The 12231-nt window shown below is 43.5% G+C and overlaps 1 long non-coding RNA gene across 1 annotated transcript in view; it reads left to right on the top strand.

Moving 5' to 3' along the window:
* The window catches only part of LOC125612116, a 35679-nt gene that overhangs the window by 19886 nt on the left and 3562 nt on the right, over positions 1–12231 (top strand). The window lies entirely within an intron of this gene.

The raw sequence follows: 12231 nt of genomic DNA, 5'->3' as shown, positions 1-12231 counted from the left end.
AGACACAGGAATAGCATAAACGAAGGTTCTGGGGCTGGGGACCCTTGTCTATTGAGGAGGTAAAAGATGTCCAAGATGTATGCAGACAGAAAAGGAGGGTGATGCAACATGATGTGGAAGGGTTAGCCCTGAGTCTTGAAGTTGTCGCTAAGGGTTTTGTTCTTTACCCCCAAAGCAATGGAAACCCATACCAGAAGGGGGCTAATCTATGTTCTAAAAAGAAATATCACCTTGGGTGTCTCCAGGAGGGTGGATGGGGAGGGGGTAGTGGACCAGTTAGGAGGCTACTGTCATGGCCCAGATGGGAGATCAAGGTGGATTCCATCAATTGGTAGAAATTCAGATGCTGAGGTGGGCCCAGTTTTTTTGGGGGGGGATTGAATTTAGGGGGACTCAACCACCGAGCCACAACCCCAGCCCTATTTTGCATTTTATTTAGAGACAGGGTCTCGCTGAGTTGCTTAGTGCCTCACTTTTGCTGAGGCTGGCTTTGAACTCGTGATCCTCCTGCCTCAGCCTCTCTAGCCACTGGGATTACAGGTGTGCATCATTGCACATGGTTGGGCTCAGCTTTTAAAGGAGAGGATCTGGTTATAGAGTGTGTGCAGGTGCTGAGGGAGAGGGCATGACAAGGATGTCTCCTGGTTTCTGAGATGACAGAGTTGTGGAGGTCTTAGAGATTATCTAGATTTTTTTACTCCCTCGTCTAACTACTACAGAAAGGAAACTGAGGCTCAGAAACAAGGAGGGGCTTTTCCATGCTGGTAGAGTAGGGCCAGTATCAGAGACAAATCCTGTGTTCATCTGTTCTTCTATGGTAGGATCCTAGAATTATAGAGTCAGAAAGGCATAACCTAGACACCATCTAGCCCAATTATTACATTTTATAGATAAGGAAACAGAGGCTCCGAGGGGCGAAGGCTTTAGTGGCCAAAGGCCACCCAGAGAGTTAATTAATTAATCAGTCCAATGGTCTAAGCATATATAAACATGGCTCTGTTGACCCTTAGATAGTGGGACATGTGTTTGTTCAGGAGGGGAGATAACTTGGCTGAGGTCCCTCCAGATGCTTTCCCAGCATCCTTGGGCTGGCTGGCTCCTCTCTGGGCTGGCTGCCTGGGGTTAGGGAATCCAGATGTCTGAGGCCACTTAAGCCAGCTGAATTTTCCCACATCATGGGTTCCCAGTGTTTGCGCTCAAAAGATCAGCAGCCATGTGGGAGGGGGCAAGTGGCCATGAAGAAATGCTGAGTGATCCTTTTGGTGAATTCTCCAGCAGCTGAGTTTATGGAACGGGTTGATTTCCTTTGGCACCCTCGGTATCCCCTTTCTAGGTGGGCACAGCCCTGTAGCCAAAGCCAGAACCTTCCAATTGCTACCTCGTGCTTTTAGAAACAATTGTTGTGACAGGGTTTGACAGATGTTATCAAATATTGTTCTGCCTGCAGATGGAAGAGATCACTTGGGAGATGTGTTAGTTTGGAGGCCAACAGACTGGAGTAGAATTTTTTTTTTTGTAAGAAAAACAGGCAGAATATTTGGAATTGGGATTGCAATAGGAAATTCCAGGACATATATATATATTTTTTTGGCAGCCCATTGTCAGGGTGACATGGCTTTGTCCCTGAGGAATCCCTTGGAGACTCAGCTCCCTAGAGCTGGCCCCATGAGCCCTCAGGAATATTCAGGCAAGGGGGAAAAGGACACCAGTTTTGAAAGCTCAAGTGACTGGGAAGACTGGCATGTGGGAAAGCACAGAGTCTTTGAAATCACAACCCTGGGGATAGGGGCTGGGGTCGGGGAGGAACTGCATCTTGCTTTACAATTTTTCTGTCCTATGACATTGGTGCTCACCTCTCTGAACCTCAGTTTCTTCTTTTGTTAGGTAGGAATGAGGCTCCTGATTTCACAGTGTCACTGTGAGTGTGAAATGAAATAACTGATGAATGAGATAATAGATGAAAAAGCACTTAACATATCATCTAGCAAAGACAAAAAGCTCTCCATAAATTGAAATTGTTGTTCTCTCTCTCCCTCCGGGATCCTGAAATCAACCAAGACTGAGTCAGATTGATTGAGATGGACAGAACTTTTCTCTTCAGCTCTGGCCATTCCTAGGTGTCTCTTGGGCTTCACTGTCATGGCAACGGGTTGATGGAGTGGTGCAGAAGCTGATAGGGGAAGCCAAGCAGCCAGAACACAGCTTGGTCTACCGGCGCCACATCTAGGGAGGTGACTGCTGATTAATGGATGCCTGATCCCACTGGCCTTGTCTCAGGCCACCCTGGGGGACAGTTCTTGCCCAGGGAGGGATGGAGCCTCACTCACTGGGATGTGCCAGGACTCTGGTGGTTGGGCACAGTTACAGGTGCCGCAGAGTCTTAGAACTGCCCGAGCTGAATATTGGAGCTGAAAGGGACCATGGAGATTAGTTATTCCAGTCCCTTCTCTTTTATGGCTGAAGAAAGAACAAATGGATAATGAATGCCTGCGGTGTGCCCAACACAGTCTGAAGCTCTTTCCCTTTGGGTCAATTTTCACAACAATGCTGAGGAATAGGTATAATTATCCCCACCAAGGAGGGGACGACTGGGGACCTGAGACAGGGACTCTTCTGTCCACAACACGCAGCTAGGGTTTGTATCCAAGATGCCACCATTCTTCTGTTCTTTCCACTGCCTCTCATTTTACTGATTGTTTAACCAGCTGCTGTAGTTTGAAAGTGTCCCCCAAAGCCAGGTGTTGGAAATCTAATCTCCAAATGCAACGGTGCTGAGAGGTGAGTCCTTTAAGAGGTGATTAGCTCAGGGGGACTCTGTCCTCCCCAATGGCTGGATGCTCGCTCTCTTGTGTGGCTCTCTTTGAGTTTTCACCTTCTGCCGTGCGTCAGACCCCAGATCTTGGGCTTCCCGGACTTTTCTTTCTCCAGAAGCATGAAAAAGAAAAATCTTGTTCATTATAAATTATCCAGTATTTCTGTCACAGCTGTGCAAAAAATAAGACACCAGCTTTCAGGGGCCTGTTTATCTTATCTCCTGCTCTATTTCCAGTGCCTTGAATGGCACAGACTCAGCAGAAAATTGTTGTATCAATGACTTGCTGAGGATGATCTTGATACCATTTTTGAAGTTATGATTTTCAAGATGGCCAGGGAAGTGTGTGCCTACATGTGTGTGTGTGTGTGTGTGTATGTGTGCTTCTATCAGACTCTAAAGATGGGAAAGGCAGACCTAAGACCCCAAGAATGAAGCTCCTCCCTGGTGGTCTCAGTGCCCCCTGCAGGCTCTTTCCCCACGAGTACCTCTTGTTCAGTCACCCTGGAGTCCACTCTGAACACTCACTCTTCCTTCTGTTCTGTGTCTTCTCTCTGATTCTCCCTCTACTTAGAATGACCCCAATTCCATTTCACTTGAGGAGCCCATAGCCATCTTCGAGTTTCTGATGTCTCCTTTGTTCCCAAAGTTTTCCTTAGGCCCTTAAGGGAATTTTGTCTCTTCTCCCTCTAAATTGCAGTCAGTTCTCATGAATGTCTTTCTTCTGTCCTTGATTGGATTCTGCATGGTAACCTGTCTCTGTGACAGCTTGCTGTATATCCCCTATTAGACAACTAGAACAACTAGATGGCCCTCAACATGTTCTACCCCGGCATCATCTGGGCTGTCTGGTACATGGGCACACACAGCAGTTGTCTTGCATATTTGTGGAATTGCATGGAATTCACTTTGTGCAAAGTACTAATGTGTTGGCATCGAGCTGGACCACTCACAGAGCAGGGCTGGAACTAGGCAGGATGGGTAGTGGGTCTTCCAAGACCTCTGGTCCTCCAGTGTGGGCTGAAAGCAGCTCTCTCCAGGGACCTCTCTGACCTCAGCTGACCTTCACTAGGACTGTTTTCTCATTTTCTTGGATCGGACTGAGAAAAACAGGAAGAATCATTAAGAGACAGAGCCTTCAGAGCCAGCAAAATTATTACTGATTCTTTTTACAGACACCACATGCTTTGTTTGAGCATTGTGACAAAGGAGTGGGCTTTTCCTGCTGGCTTCAGGGAGAAGCATCTACCAACTTCCTGGATTCCTGCCAGGTAGCATGCCCAGCCCCCTTCCCTTATCTTCTGCTCCCTTCCAGAGTTGGAGTCTCCACTGAGTTGGAAGACCCCTCCATTGTGTCCCAGATCACTCCCTGAGAGATCATCTGATTCCTTTCTTTTCAAAGTGCGGATGCAGGAGGTTTGTTAGCAATGCAACTTCCAGGCTTCCCCAGCAGACTGATTCAGACCCAAACCTTAACAAGATCCCCAGGGAATTGTTATGCATGTTAAAGTTTGAGACTTAGGGCTCTAATCCACTTAAAAAAAAAGAGGTAGCATATGAACCCCAGAGAGGGAAATTGATTTGTAAGCTGGTGGCGAGTTTAATTTGATTTAACAGACATTTGTGGAAAACCAGATGCATGCCCGGTCCTGTGCTAGGCACTCTGGATAAAATTCGAAATTGAGACTTCCATTTCTTTGGTCTTTAGTGATCCTTCATGTACCTAAACATCTCCCTGCCTCACAACAGGGCCTTGGCAAGTGTTTGCTGAAGGTGGAGGTACCCATTTGGGTACCTCTCTGGAATTCTGACCTAGGGCTTTTTCCACACCACTGCAGCTGCCTTCTTTAATTACCAGCCTACTTGAGCAACTCGTAGCACTTACAGACAGACCTCGGTTGTGTCAATTCTGAGGCAGCAGAATCCTCAGACTAAGATAGGGTCTCATGCAATTTGGAAATTTGCATATCACAGTGGTCCACAGGGAGAGTCTCTACTGGAATCAAGAATGAGAGATTCCCAATGGAGTACACATCTTTGATGAAGCATTACAGGATATACAACAGGCTAGAAGGATGGTGCCCAGTTTCACCTCACTGAGGGTCTGGTGATAGTTTCCATCTTGGTGGCTGGTGACTCTGTTCTGTCCAGTCTGGATTGTCTTCTGTCCTGAGATCTGATCTCTTAAGAGTGTCTATTTCTTCCTCGAAGGGATTGATTATTGATTTGTCATTTTCTTAAAGGAACCTTTACCTTTATGTCTAAGGGAAGCTTTACTTCTTCATCTAGTCATCAAAACAGTGACCGTGGTACAGCTGCTCTCCTCTCTCTAATTCACAGGCTCGGTCTTGCTTCTGTGCTTTCCTTGGTTGCTGTGTTATTTATGGGAGTTCATTATTTCTGGGAACTCAATTGCTTCCACTATTGAAGGGTGAGACAGAATTTTAAACTTCTTTGCATGCAAGAAGTCACATACTACTTCCGCGCGTGCCTGCATTGAAAATGACTTTCACTTTGGGGGGGGGGGAAAGCCTGCTATAAGACATTTCTCTATGACAAATGCTATTGTGCAGAGATTGCTTGAGACTCCTGTGTTTTCCAATACCAGTATGAGAAATGTTGTGATCTTCGCTTCTTCATTAATTTTTGTTGCCTTTGTCAAACTCTTAATAATCTTCGCAATATCGGGCACTGGGATTGCCTAATACAAAAAGAAAATCATGCAAAATTCCAGCAGCAACCTTCTTGGAGACGTCAGAATCAGGACCTAGGGATTTCACCTGTTCCTTGCATTGGCCAATTGCTCTACATTTAGAATAAGAATATTCCTAATAATAAAAAAAATAGTAGCTACTTTTTTGTTGATTTCTTATTATGTGCCAGGTACTATTCCATGCTCATTAGTGAGGATTATATCATTAAGTCACTGCCACAGTACTGGGAGATAGGTAGCATCCCCCATGATATTGAGATAATGAGCATCATATTTAGCTAGTGGGTGGTAATGTCTGGACTTGAACTTGCACGGTGGTATTCCAGAGCATGGATGACTACCCTATTACAGCTTGCTTCTAGAATAGGATGGTCACTCTGGATTTCAGCCTGATGTTGCTCACACATTTTTGTCCCCAATAAATCTTTTCCTTGTGGACTAGTGTTTAAGTCATGTATTTTTGGTGAACAAAGAGCCCTATATAGAGGCTTAAAACAATAAATAAATTGACCCTACTATAGCTTAGCTGGACAGTTCTTTTGCTGGTCTTGTTTGGGGTCTTCCCCAAAAGGATTGGAATCTTCAAGCTGTATCCACTAATATGTCTGGTGCCTGAGGGGATGGCTAGGAAGCTGGTCTCAATTGGCACAGTTGAATCGCTGAGTCTCTTTTCTCTCCAGGTGGACCCTCCAACACTCTTTGTGGATCGAACTTCCTCCACAGTGGCTCAGGGCTCCCACGAGCACAGAGCAGAAGCTGCCAGGCCTTCTTAAGGCCTAGGTCCGGCACTGGCCTACCTTCATTTCTGCCACCTTTGTTTGGTCAAATTGAGCCACAGGGCCAGCCACATTCAGTGCGACCATAGACTGCTCAAGAGATATGAATACTAGAGGCAAGATTCAGTTGGTCCCAGGTGTGGAGACAACTCACCAATGTGGGCTATCTGGTATAGGACAGTGGCTTCGCACACTGGATCTGGAGGACAGAGGAGGATTATAGCCCTGGCTTTGTCGTATTTCAGCTCTGTGATGTTAGGCTTTACTTAAACATCTCTCTGCTTCTAGTTTTTTCCTTATAAAAGAGGGATGACGGTAATAGTCACTATCACTAATCGAATATCACTCTGTGCCAGGCATTGTTCTAAGCACTGTCCACACAGGACCTCACTTCCTCTTCTCGGAGGCCCTGTGAAATACTTCCTGGATCCACTCAAATTTACGATCAGAAAAACTCAGACACATAGATGCCGTCCGTCACCTGGCCAAGGTCATCTGGCTAGCAAGTGGCAGTGCTGGGACTTGAAGCCAGGCCATGTGGATTCCTAGTGCATGCCCTTAAGTTCGTTCTGTGCTTCTCCGTGGTAGCCGTCCCCCAGGGTGGTGGTGAGACATCCATGAGATATTGCAAGAAAAGTGCTTGGAGCAGTGTGTGGGGCAATAGAAGTGCACAGTCATCGCGGTGGTTTTGTATATTCACAGTATTAGCATCACCCTGAGAGGCCCAGCCTGTCATCAACACGTGCCATTCCTCAGCTCTGAGGAAGACAAACCATTCATTCCCATTTTCTTTAATATGGTTCTATACAATATTCCTACTTCAAACCTATTTGGGCTCATCTTGAATATAATTTATTTCCTGGATTTGCTTCCTGGGCCACAGCTGAGGGATACGGTACCTTCCTTCTATGACACATGGCTCTGGATTGATGACCTGCCTGCAGCACATCACAGAGGATGTGCTATCTCTGCTGGAAATGCTGCTGATTACTTGCCTCAGATTCCAGTTCCTGGGGCTTCATTGCTCTGTTTAACACCCACTGGGACATCAGGAATGGTACTGCAGACTCTTTAAACCAAGGCTGTATGTTCAGATTTTACTACTCCCGTCTCCGAGTCCTCCGATTTGGCCTGTTTCCTGACATTATGTTTTTTATCTGCTTCCTCCCTCTGCCTTCCAACTTACTCATCAGGGTTTTCTGACTTACTGATTGTTGACTGTCTGTTGGCATTATTTTTTTCCATAGAATTAACATAGTTTTTTATTTTCTATGTGGGTCTGGCTGAGCACAGTTGTAGCTGATGTAAAGAAAAGGAGAATGGGGAGTTATTTTTGATTACTTCTTTGTTCTTCTCCCTTGATATCCCATGTTTCAGCAGGTCCCTTGCTCGCGCCTTCAGAATATAGCCTCAAGTTCTCCTTATTTATGTCAACACTGGTATCCTTTCAAAACATCTTCCCCCAGAGCTCATGCAGAGGGCTCCCCCCTGGGACCCAAATTTACATTCTTTCCCACCTTTTGAACATTTTCCTTAAAACATCCAGAATGGTCTTTGAGAAATATGATCAGATCATGTCATTCCCTTGCTGAAAACCCTCCCATGGGGTTAGGGTTTCGTTATGAGATGTCTCCTAATGGCTCATGTGTGAGACAATGCAAGAAAGTTCAGAGGTGAAATGACTGGGTTATAAGAGCCTTATCCTAAGCAGCGCATTATTCTACTGATAAGGATTAGCTGGTAACTGTCAGCAGGTACAGTGTGGCTGGACGTGGGTCATTGGGGTACGCCTTTGGGGTATATATTTTGTCCTGAGTCTGCAGAGAGCTCTCGCTCTCTCTTTACTTTCTGAATGTCATGTCTGAGCTGCTTTCCTCCACCATATCCCTCTGTCTTGATGTTCTGCCTCTTCCCGGGCCCAGAGTAATGGGAGAACTCTGAAACCATGAGTGCCAAATAAAATTCCTCTTCTAACATTGTTCTCGTCTGGTCTTTTGGTCACAGCAGCAGAAACCCTGACTAAAACACAGTTCCAAAATATAATGTCTGATCAGATCCCACAAAAGACTCCCTTGAACTGGACCTATTCTTTCAACCTCACCCCCAACCCTCTTTCTTCCTTTGCAGCATCTATAAATGTCTGGAATTATGATTTTTTTGTTTATTGTCTGATATATCTCTACTCTCTACCCTCTTACCCCTATCCTTGCATAGAAAGTGGGCTCAAAAGTGCAGGAACATTATCTTGCTCACCACCAGATATCCAAAGCTTGGGTTATATGCCCAGAATACCTGAATAAGTGAAGGCATTAACTGCTTCTTTATAGGGTTTGTTAGCTACTTTTTGTTTCACTGTGACCAAAATATCTTGCAAGAACAACTTAGAGGAAGAAAGGTTTACTTGGAGCTCAGGGTTTCAGAGGTCTCCGTCCATAGAAGGCTGACTGCTTTGCTCTTGGCCCAAGGTGAAGCAGTACATCATGGTGGAAGGGCCCAGTGGAAGAAAGCAGGGTCAAGGTCAAGAAGCAGAGAGAGCAGGGAGAGGGGCCACAGGGAAGAAACACCCTTCTGGGGCATTCCCTCAGTGACCCACCTCCTTCAGCCTTGCCCCACGTCCCTATAGTTGCCACCTAGTCAGTCCATTCAAACTAGGAATGACTCATTAGTTACAGCTCTCTCAATCTCATCAATTCAACTCTGAATATTCCTGCACTAACAGGAAATATGGGGGAGGGGTGGACACCTCATATTCAAACTGTAACATACTAGAATCTAAAACTCTTGGTTAGCTTATCTTCCTGCATCAACCATTTAAATAGTTTTAGGTTTTAATTTACTCATACAGGACCTCTTTTGGATACTGAACCAGCTATAGAAATAGAGTCCTCAGTTTCGTAAAAATCAGTTGCATTATTTGTATTTTGTAGGACTTCATGCTGTGCACTCCTGAATAGTTCCATGGGTAAAACTGAGAGGACACACTTTAGTATTCTTCTTGCAACTCTGTGATATTTTTGATCTATGATCTCTACTATCCATGTCCAGTGGGTTGAGGGTAATGGTCAGCAAAAAATATAATCCTATATATTTTTTTTTCAGGTGGTCTCTTCACCACCATCCTATTAACAATACCTCCAATGGCAGATCTCTGCAGTCTTGCTTTCTGGACTCTGAATGCTCTGGGTTAACTCTTCAGCTTGATAGTTTTCCCTCCTTTCTTACCACAATGACCATTTTCAATAAAGGGGATTTATTCCCTTGAAGCCAATGCCATTCATGTTGCATAACTGTTTGTTTTTCAAACATTTTTGGTGTTAGCTCAAATGGATCCAATTTAGTTAGTTTTAAAGCAGCTTAAAAGTAGAATGAAGGAGCTGGGTATGTGGCATATACCTGGAATCCCAGCAACTTGGGAGGCTAAGGCAGGAGGCTCACGAGTTTGGGGTGAGCCTCAGCAACTTTGGGAGACTCTATCTCAAAAAAATAAATAAATAAACAAGAACTGGGGATATCTCTCAGTGGCAAAGTGCCCCTGAGTTCAATTCCCAGTACCCACACCCCAACAGAAAAGTAGAAATTAAAAGGAAGAGAGAGAAAATAAAAAATTGATATAAAAAAATCTGAAAGACTGTTTTTAGACTCAAATGATAAGAGATAAAATTAAAATAGGCTTTGAACAAGGAGTTTCCCTAAAAATGGTCAGTTAAAGCAAGTTAGCCAAGTGGAAAGAGCCAAAAATAAGTCCATGGCCTTGTCTATTGTTTCAGATCATTGAAAGATTGCTGTTGAATCTAGAAGGTTGAAAAGAAAGCAGAGTCAAAGCAGACTTACAGATACTTGTTTTGGAAATAATTTTTTTTTATGTGTTCTGAGATATGGAACTCAGAGAAAGTAAATAGAACAGAAATTTGTTATGGGTTGTAGAGAAGTAAATTGCTAAGAAACTGTGAAGCTGGGATTCAAAAAACTTTTAACTATTGTGTCCTAAAGCAAATTTTGGGCTGACTGTAAAAACTGAGTAACCAAACTGGGCAATCCCAACTGGGTAACCTAAGGCCTTTAAAATGTTCTTGTAGCAATTTCAGAATTGCTATGGACTATATGTGGTTACCCAGTTCCAAATCAGGGTTTTAATTTGCTGCTACTTTATCCCTGTGTTATCATCTTGTTTTGGATTGGGTGGGTGGGAGTGTGTGGAGGAAAATACCTTTTCTTTTCTTTTTTTTTTAAAAAAATATTTATTTTTTAGTTGTAGTTGGACACAATACCTTTATTTTATTTATTTTTATGTGGTGCTGAGGATCGAACCCAGGGCCTCGAACATGCTAGGTGAGTGCTCTACTGCTGAGCCACAACCTCAGCCCAATAGCTTTTCTTTTCAGTTCATAGGTCACTGGCTTGCCAGGAGATCTAATAGAAAGTATTGAATTGGAGATCTTGAGCTTTGACCCTGGAGGTGGTGACAGGGTAGGAAAAATGTGGAAGAAGAGTGAAAGGAGCACTTGGTGACTGCAGACTGTTAAAAACTGGTGGGGTTTATCAGTCTTTTCTTTGCCTCCTAGGTGTGGTGCTAGTCTATTATTTGAAGTTGAAAGGAATCATGAGACTGAGTTGTGGCCAATGAAAAATGTCTGGAACTGATGTACAGTGCTTGCAGCTTTGATCCTTCTAAGTCTCCCTTAATATCATCCACACTGCAGGGAATCCAGGGGACAACTCTGTGGACTCAGGAACGGCAAAGTCAGTAGATGGAAGGATCCTGGATCCCTGAATGACCATGGGGAATAGAGAGTGATATGAACAGGAAACAAGCCTTTATTGTGTGTTAAATAATCTAGTAAACACATCTTTATTCTGTTGAGATTTTTGTTTCATCTATTATCACAATTAGCCTATTTTGACCAAAAGAGTCATAAAAGTTACGTTCAATGTAACATGCAGAATATTTTTGTTATATCTATTACCCTTCAATTTTCTTTCACCAAGTACACTTGATTTTCCTTATCTGAAGGTCCCACATTCATGGATTCAAGCAACTGTGAATTGGAAATATTAAAAAATAGATTGCTCTTGTACTGGATGCACATGGACTTTTTTCCTTGTCATTATTCCCCAAACAATATAGTATAATAATTCTTTAGATAATATGTATTTTGCATTAAGTGTTATAAGTAATCTAGAGATGATTTAAAGTATAAAGAAGGATGTGTATGCCTTATGTGTAAATACTGCACCATGTTATCTTAGGGACTTGAACACCCAGGGATTTTGGCATCAAGGGGGAGTTCTGCAATCAATTCCAATGGATACTGAAGGGAAACTGTAGTTGTAGAAGAACTTTGTGGCGAGAAGTTTATTTCTACTTGAGACTGAAACTTAAAAAAAATGTCCTGTGTTGTTCTTATCTCCTGAAGTCAATCACAACCCGTATTACTAACTCTCCAACCCCAGATCTCCTACTTACTAGTTATGTGACCTTCTGTGCATATTAACCTGTCTGCACTTCACTTGTTTTGTCTATAACCTGGTTATAACGATAGCACTTATCTTGTTTTTTTTTGAGAAAATTAAGTGAATTATTCTATGCATAATGTTTAACATGGCAGTTGGCAAACAGTAAGTGCTCAATAAATGTTATCATCATCAACATCATCATCAGGTGCTAGGTATATGCTTGACATTGGAGGAGACAGTGAATGAGCTATCCAAGGTCTAGTTTTCTGTGAGATGTTTGCTTATTTCAGAACTCTTATTTTTTTGATTTTGAACTTTTCCAGTATAATCTCTATTAAATATTTAGTTTTAAGGGAAGGGTTTTGCCTCCCTCTCAACCTACTCTAGAAAATGCTGATTATAGTTGGGGATCTTCTCTGTTTACTTGAGTGTTCTGAGTTAGCATCTGTGTCCCCTTTAGTGGTTTTACTATGTGA

The sequence above is a fragment of the Marmota marmota genome, unplaced genomic scaffold (assembly GCF_001458135.2).
Source record: "Marmota marmota marmota unplaced genomic scaffold, marMar, whole genome shotgun sequence".
Classification (NCBI taxonomy): Eukaryota; Metazoa; Chordata; class Mammalia; order Rodentia; family Sciuridae; genus Marmota; species Marmota marmota.
Note: the sequence above shows the minus strand (reverse complement) of the source record. Positions and strands in the feature narration are given on the sequence as shown.